Below are 18,821 nucleotides of genomic sequence, written 5' to 3'. Positions count from 1 at the left end.
CGGAAAACCGGGCTAAAACCGATACAACCTGACCCATAAAGACATGGGCACCACCGACCAACCTGGCCACCGACATGGAACATGAGCCACGACGGCACGTGCCAACAGATGGCAGATGGCCACACGCACGAACAACTGAGAGCTCTGATTTTGACGACATGCATCACCAAGGAAATATGCAGAACTTGCGCCGACCGTGCCTCCCGACCACCGAGCGCCTGACATTGTCACCACCTGGACTCGCTCCACTGCAGCTCCGACTTCAAAGCAATCAGGCAACCCACGGAGAAGCACCTCGGACACGCCGGGAAGATCCGACTACCGAAGCCCGAGCCGCGACCCAAGCTCCTCTTAACTCCATCATCATTGCCAAACAAAGATCCACGCCCCCGAAACGGCCGCCTCAGCAAACCACGCGGCGAAGATGCAGCCATCCACCGTGGCGAAGATGCCGCCAACCACTAGTCTCCAGTTGTAGCCGGCTCCGAGGCGATGCCCACAAGGAGGAAGAAGATGTGAAGACGCCTTCATCGCCCAATCGCGTAGATATGAGGTTTCCCTCCGGAGCCAAGGCCACGGGGAGAGGGGAGGAGCAGCACACAACAACGACGCTTCCAAGAAAGAACGCCCGTTGCATCGACTCCGTGCTCTTTTCCCCCTCTCTTCTAATTGTTGCATCGATTCCAACCATCGCGTCTTGTGCGATGCGTCTCTTGGAAACATATATAAGTTGTACTGTTTCTATCAATCAATATAGCTGATCATTTTCACTCGAACACGTTATCATGCATGCTCTGCCGAGAGCACGGAAAGGCCTCGCCGACGTTCTCTACGGTGACAATCCGATGGAAGTGGAATTATGCCTTGTGTACAGGGCAACCACAAACTCCATACCGAGGGAGATAAAGTATTTCCAAACTCTGAAAAAGATAAATGGAGATATTCTAACTATCGTTGGACGCGATACGGTCATAGTTGCCACTAGACATGCCATATTTACCCACCCAGGTGGTACACAAGTGGCAATTGAGGATGCTTTGTTGTATCCCGACTCATCACGTACCCAGATCAGTTATCCAGATATCCGTAAAAATGGCTTTCACATTGAAGCCCATAAAGACAACAAAAAGGAGTACTTAGGGCCTGTTCTGAATCTCTCCAGCTCCTGACTTCACAAATTACCAGAGAGAATCCATCCCGAACGATTTAGCTTCTAGAAGCTAAATTCACGAAGCTAGGATGGGCCGGCAGTGCAATTTTGTGAAGCAAGGGTTTCCCAGCTCTACGTTTTTAAGATGAAGTTCCTCTGATTTACAAGCAGATTGCCACCGCTTAAGAAAACGGTTCGATCCCCCGTCTCCCTCCCCCTCTCGACCCCTCTCGACAGACACGCACGAAGCCAGGTCCCCTCTCCCTCTCGAATCCCTAGCGCCGCCGTCCCGCCGCCACGCCTGGCACACCCCGTCCTCGGCCGATTCCTATCCTAGGCCAACAGATCCGACCTTCCCAGAGAGTTCCCCGCCGGTTCCCGTCCTCATCGCCGCAAGTACTGCCATCAACGAGGAGTAGCGCCACCATAGGAAGGAGGAGGTCACCCCCACGCCATTGACGCCCGAGAACACCCCCCCAACGACCAAGCACCATGGCCCACGGTGATCTCCTCCATCCTTCTTCCTCCCGCTGGTGTACCCATGGCTGTTCATACTGTTAATGGAAACTGCAAAAAAAGTTCAGATATGACCGTGCTCGTTTCTGTTTTTATTCGGACTGTGTGCAGTTTGGCCCGAAATGGGCTCCTTCCAACCAGCCCAATGTGGGAACAAGCAGGCCTTTAGCGCCCCAGCTGGGCTTCCAGCTCAACCAGGCGCTAGGGGAAGTTGCCTGCGTCCAGAACGTTTTCCAGATCGCTGGGAGAAGCGAGAAGCCACGTTAGAAGCCAGCTATGGGAAGTTTTAGAGAAGCTAGGAAGTTTCAGAACAGGCCCTTACTCTTCACCAAAGATCACGGATATGGCAAGCAGGTTCCTTCTTTATCGTCTAGTTTGTACTATACGTACATCAAACCCGTAGAACATGTTGCACACAAAGTATTTTTTCAAAATTTTGATGCATTTAAAACCTGGCATGATCGCCTAGGCCATCCCGGGGATCGGGATGATGATAAAAATTACTACAATTCCATTGGTCATAATTTGCTTAAATTTCCTCAATTTTCAGACTTTGTGTGCACATCTTGTGTCGCGGGAAAGCTTTTGAGGCCCTCTCACCTCAAAATACAAGCTGAAACACTTCAATTTCTTGAACGTATTCAAGGAGACATTTATGGTCCCATCCAACCATTATCTGGACGTTTCCGGTATTTCATGGTTCTAATTGATGCATCTACACGATGGTCACACGTGTGTCTTCTATCCACGCGGAACCATGCATTTGCCAAGATAATGAGGAAAGTCATCAAGTTAGAAGCCCATTATCCATAAAGTCGAATCAAGACAATTCGCATGGACAATGCTGCAGAATTCTCATCACGTGCTTTCAATGTTTATTGCATGGCCCTAGGGATTGAAGTTCAACACTTCATTCCATATGTCCATGCACAAAATGGTTTGGCCGAATGATTGATTAAGAGGATCAAACTCATTGCAAGACCTTTGTTAATGAATTGCAACTTGCCAACCTCTTGTTGGGGTCATGCGGTCCTACACGCTGCTGACTTGATACAATTGAGGCCTACTGCATATCACAGTACTTCCCCTCTGCAATTGGTACGTGGAAATCCTGCTAGCATTTCCCATCTGCGTAAGTTCAGATGTGCTGCATACATCCCGATCTCACCACCATAGTGGACATACATGGGCCCACATAGGAAACTGGGGATCTATGTGGGGTACAAATCACCGTCGATTATTAAGTACCTGGAACCCCTTACTGGGGACCTCTTCATAGCCCGTCGCGCAGATTGTATATTTAATGAGGAAAACTTTCCGGCATTAGGGTGAGATTTCAAGTACCAGAAAGAATGCCCAGAAATTGATTGGAATGCTCAAGCCATTTCATCCTATGATCCACGTACCCAAGAGACTGAACTCCAAGTTCAAAAAATAATTAATTTTCAACAACTTGCAAATAACCTGCCAGATTCATTTACTGATCCAAAAGGTGTTACAAAGTCCTTAAATCCGACCAGAAATGCGCCTGAAAGAGTGGAGGTACCAGTAAAAACCACTCAACTCCCTATTCCTAAAAGAGGGGGAGTAGTACGATCTCTGACCTAGAACAAGCTTCCAGCAAGCAACAAAGGAAATCGAGGAGAAAAACCTCAAAGTCAGTAAATGCAAGTCAACTCAACATTGAGAAACACCTGATGGGTAGTATACACCCAATGGAAGGGAAACCTCCACAACCTAGCTTCAGTTTGCACACACTGGCTGGGCCATCGAAACACCCAAACTCATGCATATTGGGAAATCATGAAGAGGCACTAGGGGTGCAGGAAATTTCCATCAACTACATCGACTCTAGAGAATCTTTCGATCCTAAGTCTACGACCGTCGACATTTATTTTGCTGAAAAATTGCAGATATCCTTCTCACTGGTCATGATCCAAGGGCCATCTTTGAGTGCCAAAGCGCTCTACTGGCCTAAATGGAAGGATGCAATACAAGTAGAAATTGCCTTGCTTAATAAAAGAAAGGTATTCACTGAAGCAATATCGACAGCTCCCAATGTTTTCCCCGTGGGATACAAATGGGTTTTTCTCCGGAAAAGAAATGAGAACAATGAGGTGGTGAGATACAAAGCAAGGCTCGTAGCACAAGGGTTCATGCATAGACCCACCATTGATTACAATGAGACCTATTCTCCTATAATGAGTGGAACCACTTTCTGATACCTTATATCTTTGGCAGTGCAAAATTGTCAATCTATGCAGTTGATGAATGTCGTGATCGCATACCTTTATGGGTCACTAGATTCAGACATGTATATGAAGGTTCCCGACAGAATCTCTATCCCGAATACAAATGCAAAACGCAACATGTATTGTGTAAAACTAAATAAGTCATTGTATGGATTAATACAATCGGGGTGGTGTGGTACACCCGACTAGTGAGTTCCTTCTACAGAAGGGTTACTCCAATAGTAGTGATTGCCCATGTGTCTTTATCAAAAAGTTCTCTACGGGATTTTGCATCATTTCAGTGTATGTCGATGACCTCAACATCATTGGCAACACACAAGACATTGATGAAGCACGCAATCACCTAAAGATGGAATTTGAGATGAAGGATTTGGGTAAAACCAAAATTTTCTTAGGTATTCAACTTGAGCACCTTGCCTCAGGAATCAATATGGACAAATCCTACCCATCCAAAACTCCCATGGTGGTTTGTTCTCTAGATGTAGAAAAAGATCCATTCAGGCCATGGGATGACGAAGAAGAAATATTGGGACCCGTGGTTCCATATCTCAATGCCGTTGGAGCGCTCATGTATCTTGCAAACTACACGAGACCTGACCTCGCATTTGCAGTGAATCTACTTGCTAGACATAGCATAGCTCCCACCAAACGCCACTGCCGGAGTGAAGAATATCTTTTGATATCTCCCAGGCACAAAGGATCTTGGCCTATTTCTCCAGTTCCAGAGAAACCAGGACTCTAATATGATTGGATACGCTGATGCTGGCTATTTATCTGACCCCCATAATGCCAAATCACAATCCGGCTTTGTGTTCCTACATGGTGGAACTGCCATATCATGGAAGTCTTCTAAAAAGACTCTGGTGGCCACATCTACCAATCGTTCTAAAATAATTTCATTATTTGAGGTATCACGTGATGTGTGTGGCTTCGCAGAATGATAAACCACATACAATAGTCATGTGGAATTCGTTTGATTGAATCACCTACCATTATCTACGAAGATAAAGCGGCTTGTGTTGCACAAATGCAAACATGATACATCAAGAGTAATATCACTAAACATATTTCTCCTAAGTGGTTTTCCCCCATGATCTTCAGAAAAGTGGGGAAATAAATATCTTGCAAGTTAAATCATGTGAAAACCTTGCTGATTTATTTACGAAGTGAAAGTGCATGGTGTCCTCATGCGTGGTTCTTAATTGTTGACAATCTCTATGGACTAATGGTTGCCTTGAGTTATATTCATAGGATTTGTCCATAGGCATTTCTTGAAGTCCATTTGTTGGTTTCAAGGAGTTTATGTGTTGATAAAGGTGTTATTCAAGGAATTATCCAAATATTGGTCATAGAGAAGACATGATAAATTGTTGATCAAGACTAAGTCAAAGAGTAAATCAAGTTGATCAACACACAAAGCATACAAGATGTACCATGAGGGATCAAGTGATCCCATGGTATGGTAAGCATTGTCCATTACACTTTGTGTACTAACCCATGGTCTACGTGAGAGTTCTACGTGGGGTTACATTGCGCTGTGCAAGTACGAGTGGAGCATCACGAAGAGATCATGCTTGAAGCTTGCCATCCATTGTAGTGACAATGGACTCGTGAAGATGTGTCGAAGAGTGGCTCACCCCTAGTGGAGTATGGGGGAGCAATCAACTAGTCTTCATTGAGCCAACACAATCAAGAAAGGTGGTCCAACTTGAGGAAGTCAAGATCATCATTATCTAGCTCAAGTGGACTATGTGCAAGGCAAAGGTTTGCCCTTGATAGGTTTTCTATTTTACCAGTCTCATGGTGGTAGTTGGGAGAATGGGTTATAGGATTCTAGAGACTCGACTTTTCGTGTCAGGTTTGCACAGCAGTGAAACGGTAGTACGAGGGGTAGTACTGCCCGCCCACTACCGCTTCATTTCCGCTTCCTTCTGGACCCGTCGCGCTCTCAGTGGTGGTAGGGCGGTAGTGGGTGCGCAACACTACGGCTTGTAAGCCAAAGTACCACTCTTTGGAGCGGTAGTACTGTTGTTGCGGTACTGCCACAATCCCCCGTTCCTATCCTGCCTTTGTAGGCTCATGAGCTGCAACCCCAGCGGTAGTACCGCTCCGGCGGCACTACCGCCTCGTGGCTCTGCGCCATTGCATTGCTCCGTGGGTTCTACAGTCCGAGCGGTATTACCGCTCTCTAAAGCACTAGTACCGCTTGTGCACGGGATGTGAGCATAATAATTGGATTTGGTGAGGCCTATATAAGGGGGTCTTCCTCCCCAATGGACCTAATCCTTTGAGATCGTGTTTTGCCCCCATTGTTGACCTTCTTCGATCTTTCTATCTCTCAATCCCTTCAATGATTCTTGCTAGTTCTTGAGGGAAAAGAGAGAGGAGATCTTGATCTATATTTTCACCAATCACTTTCTCCTCTATGTGAGGGGAACCCCTTGGATCTAGATCTTGGAGTTCTTTGTGTTCTCTTCTTCGCTCTTCGTCTCATGTTCCTCCATAACATTAGTTGTTGTGGTGGGATTTGGGAGAGAAGGACTTGGTCACTCTGCGTGCCCTTGCCATTCACTATTGGAGGATACTGCTAACTCGACACTACGATCAGAGACCCTTTGATGAAACTGTGTGCGATGCATTAATCGCAAATGGTGATGTAAAAAACCATCAAAAAAGATGCACAACGTTTGCGACGGCGGAGCCATCAAACACGGTTCTGATTTTAGAGCTGTGTGCGATGCAGGGCATACAATTCAGTTCAATTAACTGTTTGCGACGAGGAAGAAGAACAGAAATAGGCAGCCAGATGAAGGCGTGTGCGATAAATGACATGCAGTTCACTTGGATTAACTGTTTGTGATGAGGCGGAACAACAGAAATAGGCAGCTAGATAAAGGTGTGTGCGATTGAGGGAATACGCTTCAGAAGGATTAACTGTTTGCGATTAGGCAAAAAAATGGAAATGGTCAGCCAGATCAAAGTGTCTGCGATTGTGGCATACACTTCACACGGATGAACTATTTGCGATTAGCCACAACAAACAGAAACAGTTAGACAGATCAACGTGTGTGCGCTAGACGGGCACACATTCTAATTAAAAGAAGCATGCGCGATGGTAATAACGAGCATGCACGGTTGTTGGAACAAGACATGTGCTGACATTGCCTATTTGCGGTGAACCCTATGGTGCAAACGCTACGTATGCGGCCAAGAAAGCGTGCCCACATTACGCCGTCCGAGAATAGTGCCGCACTTAGAAATTATAGAACCGTCAATAAATTTTGAGCCTGTGTCCCGTCACATTCTAAATTACTACCACGCTATATTTAATTGCAAATCTGTTCACACCGATCAAAACCTAAACGGTTTCCCACTTAAGCTGGTCGTAATGGGAGTATCATAGGTAGTATCATGCATGCCAACTAAGCAATGTTGATGAGGTGGCATAATATTAAATGAATAAAGAGAGGCTTGAGTATCATATCATGATACCGTATCATATTAAATGATGTGCTACTTTGTGTCATGCATGTCAATAAATATAGTCCTATATGATACCAACATATGATACCATGCACTACAGACGTAGTATCATACACTAATATCGTATGCATGATACTAGTATATGATACTTCCCATTACAACTAGACTTAGGAGTGTATTAGTACTCGGTTATAAATACTACTACTCCAAGATGACTGCACATTCCTCCTCAACTCCTCATCCATAAAAACAAACAAGTCATTCATCATCGTTCCCTTGCATCTGCCATGGCCAGCGTGAGTTCTGGGTCGAGAGATTACCACCAGGGAGAGGCGAGCATGGAAGCGGAAGCACGAGAGATGTCCCGCCTCGCCGCGAAAGCAGTCGACATGTACCGCCGCGCGGCCGTAGCAACACAGGGGTCCCGCCGCACTGCCGAAGCAACACGGAGGTCCCGCAGCGCTGTCGATGCAGCAGACTGGTCCAGCCGTGCCGCGGAAGCAGCAGAGATGTCCCGCTGCACCGTGAATGCAGCAGAGATGTCCTCCCGTGCCGTGGTGGCCTGGGAAAATGTCTCGCAAGCAGGCGAGGACTCTTAGAGGCGCATGAATGCGATCGTCCATAGCCAGATGGATCAGATTTCCGGCTAGGCGAGGTTGCAGGAAGACATGAAAGCCTCGTTTGAACATGCTACAGGCATCATCCAACAACTAAGTGAGGGCAATGCGAAGCTCTGGGTCAATCACGACCTGTTGAGGGCGAAGATCGTCGGAAGTGCAGAGCAGCAGGAGGAGACCACTGCCTTGTTGAAGAGGACCAGGGTGATCGTCAGAGAAACTTATGGATGAGAATGACATGCTCCGCATCGAGCGCCAAAGGCTGGTGGAGGAATTCGTGGATGCTCTCAAGCAGCATCTTGAGGACACGAAAGAGCTCATCGCTACTCGCCCCAGAGACTAGTTCCCATGGCCTACAACAACACATCAAGAAAGTAGAGATCAGTGCTACCTCTTGAGATTGCGTTGGTTTTTCCCTTGAAGAGGAAAGGGTGATGCAGCAAAGTAGCATAAGTATTTCCCTCAGTTTGAGAACCAAGGTATCAATCTAGTAGGAGACTGCACTCAAGTCACCGAATGCCTACACAAACAATCAACAACTTGCACCCAACGCAATAAAGGGGTTGTCAATCCCTTCACGGTTACTTGCAAAAGTGAGATCTGATAGAGATAGATAAACAGTAAAGTAAATATTTTTGGTATTTTTGGGTTATAGATCGGAAACTAAAGATTGCAAAATAGTAGATCGGAAACTAGTATGATGTAAAAGAGAACTTATATGATGGAAAAGAGATCCGGGGGCCATAGGTTTCACTAGTGGCTTCTCTCAAGATAGCAAATATTACAGTGGGTGAACAAATTACCGTCGAGCAATTGATAGAAAAGCGCAAAGTTATGACGATATCTAAGGCAATGATCATGAACATAGGCATCACGTCCGTGTCAAGTACACCGAAACGATTCTGCATCTACTACTATTACTCCACACATTGACGGACTCCCGCCTGCATCTAGAGTATTAAGTTCATGAAGATCAGAGTAACGCATTAAGTAAGATGACATGATGTAGAGGAATTAACTCAAGCAAACCCACGAGGGGCCCACGAGGTAGGGGGCGTGCCCTACCCCCCTCGGCGCACCCTCCTGCCTCGTGGCCGTGTCGCTGCGTCTCCGACTTCATCTCCAAGTCTTCTGGTTTCCTTTTGGTCCAAGAAAGATCACCGCGAAAGTTTCATTCCGTTTGGATTCCGTTTGGTATTCCTTTTCCGCGAAAACTCTAAAATAGGCAAAAAAACAGAAACTGGCACTAGGCTCTCGGTTAATAGGTTAGTCCCAAAAATAATATAAAATAGCATATAAATGCCTATTAAACATCCAAAACAGATAATATAATAGCATGGAATAATAAAAAATTATAGATACGTTGGAGACGTATCAAGCATCCCCAAGCTTAATTCCTGCTCGTCCTCAAGTAGGTAAATGATAAAAATAGAATTTTTGATGTGGAATGCTACCTAACATATTTATCCATGTAATTTTCTTTATTGTGGCATGAATGTTTAGATCCGAAAGATTCAAATCAAAAGTTTAATATTGACATGAAAATAATAATACTTCAAGCATACTAACAAAGCAATCATGTCTTCTCAAAATAACATGGCCAAAGAAAGCTATTCCTACAAAATCATATAGTCTGGCTATACTCTATCTTCATCACACAAAATATTTAAATCATGCACAACCCCGATGACAAGCCAAGCAATTGTTTCATACTTTTGATGTTCCCAAACCTTTTCAATCTTCATGCAATACATGAGCATGAGCCATGGATATAACACTATGGTGGAATAGAATATGGTGGTTGTGGAGAAGACAAAAAAGGAGAAGATAGTCTCATATCAACTAGGCGTATCAACGAGCTATGGAGATGCCCATCAATAGATCAATGTGAGTGAGTAGGGATTGCCATGCAACAGATGCACTCGAGGTATAAGTGTATGAAAGCTCAAAAAGAAACTAAGTGGGTGTGCATCCAACTTGCTTGCTCACGAAGACCTAGGGCACTTTGAGGAAGCCCATCATTGGAATATACAAGCCAAGTTCTATAATGAAAAATTCCCACTAGTATATGAAAGTGACAACATAGGAGACTCTCTATCATGAAGATCATGGTGCTACTTTGAAGCACAAGTGTGGAAAAAGGATAGTAACATTGCCCCTTCTCTCTTTTTCTCTCATTTTTTTATTTGGGCCTTCTCTCTTTTTTTATGGCCTCTTTTTTCTTTTTTTAATTTTTGGTCCGGAGTCTCATCTCGACTTGTGGGGGAATCATAGCCTCCATCATCCTTTCCTCACATGGGACAATGCTCTAATAATGAAGATCATCACACTTTTATTTACTTACAACTCAAGAATTGCAACTCAGTACTTAGAACAAAATAATACTCTATGTGAATGCCTCCGGCGGAGTACCGGGATGTGCAATGAATCAAGAGTGACATGTATGAAAGAATTATTAATGGTGGCTTTGCCACAAATACGATGTTAACTACATGATCATGCAAAGCAATATGGCAATGATGGAGCGTGTCATAATAAACGGAACGGTGGAAAGTTGCATGGAAATATATCTCGGGATGTCTATGGAAATGCCATAATAGGTAGGTATGGTGGCTGTTTTGAGGAAGGTATATGGTGGGTGTAAGGTATCAGCGAAAATTGTGCGACACTAGAGAGGCTAGCAATGGTGGAAGGGTGAGAGTGTGTATAATCCATGGACTCAACATTAGTCATAAATAACTCACATACTTATTGCAAAAATCTATTAGTTATCGAAACGAAGTACTACGCACATGCTCCCAGGGGGATAGATTGGTAGGAAAAAACCATCGCTCGTCCTGACCGCAACTCATAAGGAATACAATCAATAAATAAATCATGCTTCAACTTCATCACATAACGGTTCACCATACGTGCATGCTACGGGAATCACACTTTAACACAAGTATCTCTCAAATTCACAACTACTCTACTAGCATGACTCTAATATTACCATCTTCATATCTCAAAACAATCATAAAGAATCAAACTTCTCATAGTATTCAATGCACTTCATATGAAAGTTTTTATTATATCCATCTTGGATGCCCATCATATTAGGACTCCTTTTATAACCAAAGCAAATTACCATGCTGTTCTAAAAGACTCTCAAAATAATATAAGTGAAGCATGAGAGTTCAACAATTTCTATAAAATAAAACCATCGCCGTGCTCTAAAAAGATATAAGTGAAGCACTAGAGCAATATTGTCTAGCTCAAAAGATATAAGTGAAGCACATAGAGTATTCTAATAAATCACGATTCATGCATGTCTCTCCCAAAAGGTGTGTTCAGCAAGGATGATTGTGGTAAACTAAAAAGCAAAGACTCAAATCATACAAGACGTTTCAAGCAAAACACATATCATGTGGTGAATAAAAATATAGCCTCAAGTAAAGTTACCGGGGCATCCCCAAGCTTAGGCTTTTGGTTGTCCTTGAATTTTACCTTGGGGTACCTTGGGAATCCCCAATCTTAGGCTCTTGCCACTCCTTATTCCAAAGTCTATCAAACCCTTACCCAAAACTTGAAAACTTCACAACACAAAACTCGACAGAAAATCTCATGAGCTCCGTTAGTATAAGAAAATAAATCACCACTTTAAGGTACTGTTGTGAACTCATTATTTATTTATATTGATGTAATACCTACTGTATTCCAACTTCTCCATGGTTCATACCCCGCGATACTAGCCATAGATTCATCAAAATAAGCAAACAACACGCGAAAAACAGAATCTATCAAAAACAGAACAATCTGTAGTAATCTGTAACTCTAGAATACTTCTGTAACTCTAAAATCCTACAAAATTAGGAAAACCTGAGAAATTTGTGTACAAATAAAGATCAAAAATAATAAGATCAAAATCACGTTTCTGTGAATTTTCAAAACTACTTTACTAAGCGCAAAAGTTTCTGATTTTCAGCAGGATCAACACAACTATCACCGTAAGCCACCCTAAAGGTTTAACTTGGCACAAACACTAATTAAAACATGAAACCACATCTAACCAGAGGCTATATGAATTATTTATTACTAAACATGAAAAAAGGTAAAGAACAAAAATAAAATTGGGTTGCCTCCCAACAAGCGCTATTGTTTAACGCCCTTAGCTAGGCATAAAAACACGAACAGATCTAGGTATTGCCATCTTTGGTATGCAACCCATAAGTGGCTCTTATGATAGATTCATATGGCAATTTAATTTTCTTCCTAGGATAGTGTTCCATTCCTTTCCTTAACAGAAATTGGAATCTAATGTTTCCTTCTTTCATATCAATCATTGCACCAATCGTTCTAAGGAAAGGTCTACCAAGAATAATAGGACATGTAGGATTGTAATCTATATCAAGAACAATGAAATCTACAGGCGCATAATTCCTATTTGCAACAATAAGCACATCATTAATTCTTCCCATAGGTTTCTTAATAGTGGAATCCACAAGATGCAAATTTAAATAACCATCATCAAATTCACGAAAACCTAACACATCACACAAAGTTTTTAAAATCATGGAAACACTAGCACCCAAATCACACAAAGCATAACATTAATAATCTTTAATCTTAATCTTAATAGTAGGCTCCCACTCATCATAAAGTTTTCTGGGGATAGAAACTTCTAATTCAAGCTTTTCTTCAAAAGATTGCATCATAGCATCAACGATATGTTTATTAAAAGCTTTGTTTTGATTGTAAGCATGAGGAGAATTTTACACAGATTGCAACAAGGAAATACAATCTATTAAAGAAAAATTATCATAATTAATTTCCTTGAAATCCAAAAGAGTAGGTTCATTTCTACTTAAAGTCTTGACCTCTCCAGTCCCACTTTTATCAATTTTTGCATCTAGATCTAAAAACTCCGTATCATTGGGACGCCTTTTAACTAAAGTTGACTCATCTCCAGTCGCATCTTTATCAAGATTAATATTGGTAAACAAAGAATCAATAGGTGTTACATCAATAACTTTTAGATCCTCTTCATTATTATTTAGAGCCTCAGGTTTAGCGGCCATCTTATTAACTAAGGTGGCTTGTTTATCAGAAATTTGGCCTAATAAATTTTCAAGATGAGGAAACTGAGATTTCAAACCGTAAAATTCTTTATACATATCATCAAGCTCTTTATTCATATACTCCATAAAACTTTTTTGTTCTTTAAGCTCGTTTCTAAAGAAATTATTATGCTCAAATTGTAAAGACATGAAGCTTCTAATATTATTTTCAATATCTTCCAACCTCCTAAGGTGAGGACCAACGCTTTTTGGCTGCGCCATCAAAGCAAAACACACAAACACACAAGAAGCAAGTGAAAAAAAACAAACGGAAGAAGGGCGAAGAAAAGGCAAAAGTTTTCAAAAATCGTTTTAGAAGTGGGGGAGAGGAAAACAAGAGGCGAATGGCGAATAATGTAATGCAAGAGAGAAGAGTTTGTGATGGTTACTTGGTATGGCTTGACTTGACGTAGATCTCCCTAGCGACGGTGCCAGAAATCCTTCTTGCTACCTCTTGAGCTTGCATTGGTTTTTCCCTTGAATAGGAAAGGGTGATGCAACAAAGTAGCATAAGTATTTCCCTCAGTATGAGAACCAAGGTATCAATCCTGTAGGAGACAACGCACAAGTCACCGAATACCTACACAAAGAATCAACAACTTGCACCCAACGCGATAAAGGGGTTGTCAATACCTTCACGGTTACTTGCAAAAGTGAGATCTGGTAGAGATAGATAAACGGTAAAGTAAATATTTTTGGTATTTTTGGGTTATAGATCGGAAAGTAAAGATTGTAGAATAGTAGATTGGAAACTAGTATGATGTAAAAGAGAACTTATATGATGGAAAAGAGAACATATATGATAGATAAACTAGTATGAACTGCGGTTTGGCAAGAAACCCAAGCTGTCGTTTCTTAAAGTTTGGGGCTGCGATGCTTATGTGTAAAAGCTTCAACCTGATAAGCTCAAACCCAAATCGGAGAAATGCGTCTTCATAGGATACCCAAAGGAAACTATTGGGTACACCTTCTATCACAGATCCGAAGGCAAGATATTGGTTGCTAAGAATGGATCCTTTCTAGAGAAGGAGTTTCTCTCGAAAGAAGTGAGTGGGAGGAAAGTAGAACTTGATGAGGTAATTGTACCTTCTCCCAAATTTGAAAGTAGTTCATCACAAAAATTAGTTCCAATGATTCCTACACCAATTAGTGAGGAAGCTAATGATGATGATCATGAAAATTCAGATCAAGTTACTACTGAACCTTGTAGGTCAACCAGAGTACAGTCCGCACCAGAGTGGTATGGTAATCTTATCTGGAAGTCATGTTACTAGACCATGATGAACCTATGAACTATGAGGAAGCGATGATGAGCCCAGATTCCGCCAAATGGCTTGAGGCCATGAAATCTGAGATGGGATCCATGTATGAGAACAAAGTGTGGACTTTGGTGGACTTGCCCGATGATCGGCAAGCCATAGAAAATAAATGGATCTTTAAGAAGAAGACTGACGCTGACGGTAATGTTACTGTCTACAAAGCTCGACTTGTTGCAAAAAGGTTTTTGACAAGTTCAAGGAGTTGACTACAATGAGACCTTCTCACCTGTAGCGATGCTTAAGTCTGTCCGAATCATGTTAGCAATTGCCGCATGTTATGATTATGAAATTTGGCAAATGGATGTCAAAACTGCATTCCTCAATGGATTTCTTAAAGAAGAGTTGTATATGATGCAACCAGAAGGTTTTGTAGATCCAAATGGTGCTAACAAAGTGTGCAAGCTCGAGCGATCCATTTATGGACTGGTGCAAGCCTCTCGGAGTTGGAATATACGCTTTGATAATGTGATCAAAGCATACGGTTTTATACAGACTTTTGGAGAAGCCTGTATTTACAAGAAAGTGAGTGGGAGCTCTATAGCATTTTTAATATTATATGTGGATGACATATTGATTGATTGGAAATAATACAGAATTTCTGGATATCATAAAAGGATACTTGAATAAGAATTTTTCAATGAAAGACCTCTGTGAAGCTGCTTATATATTGGGCATCAGGATCTATAGAGATAGATCAAGACACTTAATTGGACTTTCACAAAGCACATACCTTGATAAAGTTTTGAAGAAGTTCAAAATGGGTCAGTCAAAGAAAGGGTTCTTTCCTGTGTTACAAGGTGTGAAGTTGAGTCAGACTCAATGCCTGACCACTGAAGTAGATATAGAGAAAATGAAAGTCATTCCCTATGCCTCAGCCAAAGGTTCTATCGTGTATGCAATGCTGTGTACCAGACCTGATGTGTGCCTTGCTATAAGTTTAGCAGGGAGGTACCAAAGTAATCCAGGAGTGGATCACTGGATAGCGGTCAAGAACATCCTGAAATACATGAAAAGGACTAAGGTTTTGTTTCTCATTTATGGAGGTGACAAAGAGCTTGTCATAAATGGTTACATCGATGCAAGCTTTGACACTGATCTGGATGACTCTAAGTCGCAAACCGGATACATATTTATATTGAATGGTGGAGCTGTCAGTTGGTGCAGTTTCAAGCAGAGCGTCATGGCGTGATCTACGTGTGAAGCGGAGTACATAGCTGCTTCAGAAGCAGCAAATGAAGGAGTTTGGATGAAGGAGTTCATATCCAATATAGGTGTAATACATAGTGCATCGGGTCCAATGAAAAATCTTTTGTGACAATACTGGAGCAATTTCCTTGGCAAAGGAATCCAGATTTCACAAGAGAACCGAACACATCAAGAGACGCTTCAGTTCCATCTGCGATCAAGTCAAGGAGGGACACATAGAGATTTGCAAGATACATATGGATCTGAATGTTGCAGAACCGTTGACTAAGCCTCTTCCACGAGCAAAACATGATCAACACCAAGACTCCATAGGTGTTAGAATCATTACTATGTAATCTAGATTATTGACTCTAGTGCAAGTGGGAGACTGAAGGAAATAATCCCTAGAGGCAATAATAAAGTTCTTATTTATATTTCCTTATATCATGATAAATGTTTATTATTCATGCTAGAATTGTACTAACCGGAAACTTAGTACATGTGTGAATACATAGACAAAACAAAGTGTCCCTGGTATGCCTCTACTTGACTAGCTCATTAATCAAAGATGGTTATGTTTCCTAACCATAGACATGTGTTGTCATTTGATGAACAGGATCACATCATTAGAGAATGGTGTGATGGACTAGACCCATCCGTTAGCTTAGCATAATGATTGTTAAGTTTTATTGCTATTGCTTTCTTCATGACTTATACATGTTCCTATGACTATGAGATTATTCAACTCCCGAATACCGGAGGAACACCTTGTGTGCTATCAAACGTCACAACATAACTAGGTGATTATAAAGATGCTCTACAGGTGTCTCCGAAGGTGTTTGTTGGGTTGGCATAGATCAAGATTAGGATTTGTCACTCTGTGTATGGAGAGGTATCTCTGGGCCCTCTTGGTAATGCTCATCACTATAAGCCTTGCAAGCAATGTGATTAATGAGTTAGTTGCAGGATGAAGCATTCTAGAACAAGTAAAGAGACTCTCTGGTAACGAGATTGAACTAGGTATGAAGATACCGATGATCGAATCTCGGGCAAGTAACATACCGATGACAAAGGGAACAACGTATGTTGTTGTACGGTTTGACCGATAAAGATCTTCGTAGAATATGTAGGAGCCAATATGAGCATCCAGGTTCTGCTATTGGTTATTGATCGGAGATGTGTCTCGATCATGTCTACATAGTTCCCGAACCCGTAGGGTCCGCACACTTAATGTTCAATTATGATTTGTATTATGAGTTATGTGTTTTGGTGAACGAAGTTTGTTTGGAGTCCCGAATGAGATCACGAACATGATGAGGAGTCTCGAAATGGTCAAGAGATAAAGATTGATATATTGGAAGGTTACATTCGGACACCAGAATGGTTTCGGGAAGTATCGGATAAGTTTCGGAGTACCAGGAGGTTACCGGAAACCCCCGGGGGACTATTGGGCCTTCATGGGCCCTAGTGGAGAGAGGAGGCCGGCGGCCAGGTGGAGGCGCGCACCCCCAAGCCCAAACCGAATTGGACTAGGGGTGGGGCGCGCGACCCCCTTTCCTTCTTCTCCGCCACCTCTTTCCCCTTCCCCTCTTCTCCTGAAAGGAAAGGGGAATCCTACTAGGACTGGGAGTCCTAGTAGGACTCCCCCCTTGGCGCCCCCTCTAGGCTGGCCGCCCCTCCTCTCCTTTATATACAGGGGCAGGGGGCACCCCAAAGGCACAACATTGTCTTAGCCGTGTGCGGTGGCCCCCTCCACTGTTTACTCCACCGATAGTATCATCGTAGTGCTTAGGCGAAGCCCTGTGCGGATCACATCATCAACACCGTCATCACGCCGTCGTGTTGACGAAACTCTCCCTCGACCCTCGGCTGGATCAAGAGTTCGAGGGACGTCATTGAGCTAAATGTGTGCTGAACTCGGAGGTGCCGTACATTCGGTGCTAGATCAGTTGGATCGTGAAGACGTTCGACTACATCAACTGCGTTAACATTCTACGAGGGTACATGGACACACTCTCCCCCTCTCATTGCTATGTATCTCGTAGATAGATCTTGCGTGATCATAGGTCTATGCGTAGATGATTTGCACGAGTAGAACACAAAGAGTTGTGGGCGATAATAGTCATACTTCCTACCACCAGCACCTTACTTTGATTCGGCGGTATTGTTGGATGAAGCGGCCCGGACCGACATTACATGACCGCGTTCATGAGACTGGTTCTACCAACGTGCTTTGCACACAGGTGGCTGGCGGGTGTTTGTTTCTGCAACTTTAGTTGAATCGAGTTTGACTACGACTGGTCCTTGTTGAAGGCTAAAACATCACACTTGACAAAAAATCGTTGTGGTTTTGATGCCTAGGTAAGAACAGTTCTTGCTAGGAGCCCACAGCAGCCACTTAAAACTTGCAACAACAAAGTAGAGGACGTCTAACTTGTTTTTGCAGGGCATGTTGTGATGTGATATGGTCAAGACATGATGTGATATAAATTGTTGTATGAGCTGATCATGTTTTATAACAAAGTTATTGGCAACTGGCAGGAGCCATATGGTTGTTTCTTTATTGTATGAAACGCAATCGCCATGTAATTGCTTTACTTTATCACTAAGCGCTAGTGATAGTCGTATAAGCAATAATTGGCGAGACGACAATGATGCTACGATGGAGATCAAGGTGTCAAGCCGGTTGATAACCCACAAGTATAGGGGATCGGAACAGCTTTCGAGGGTAGAGTATTCAACCCAAATTTATTGATTCGACACAAGGGGAGCCAAAGAATACTCTTGAGTATTAGCAGTTGAGTAGTCAATTCAATCACAACTAGATAACTTAGTATCTGCAGCAAAGTGTTTAGTAGCAAAAGTGGTATGATAATAATAGCAACGGTAGCAAAAGTAAAGATAAATGTTTTTAGGTTTTTGTAGTAGTTGTAACAGTAGCAACGGAAAAGTAAATAAGCGAAGAACAATATGTGAAAAGCTCGTAGGCAATGAATCAGTGATGGATAATTATGCCGGATGCGATTCCTCATGCAATAGTTATAACATAGGGTGATATAGAACTAGCTCCAATTCATCAATGTAATGTAGGCATGTATTCCATAAATAGTCAAACGTGCTTATGGAAAAGAACTTGTATGATGTCTTTTGTCCTACCCTCCCGTTGAAGCAGGGTCCTAGCGGAAACTAAGGGATATTAAGGC

This window comes from Triticum dicoccoides, chromosome 2B, assembly GCF_002162155.2.
Source record: "Triticum dicoccoides isolate Atlit2015 ecotype Zavitan chromosome 2B, WEW_v2.0, whole genome shotgun sequence".
NCBI lineage: Eukaryota > Viridiplantae > Streptophyta > Magnoliopsida > Poales > Poaceae > Triticum > Triticum dicoccoides.
The sequence above is the reverse complement of the archived record's forward strand: the minus strand, read 5'-3'. Positions refer to the sequence as shown.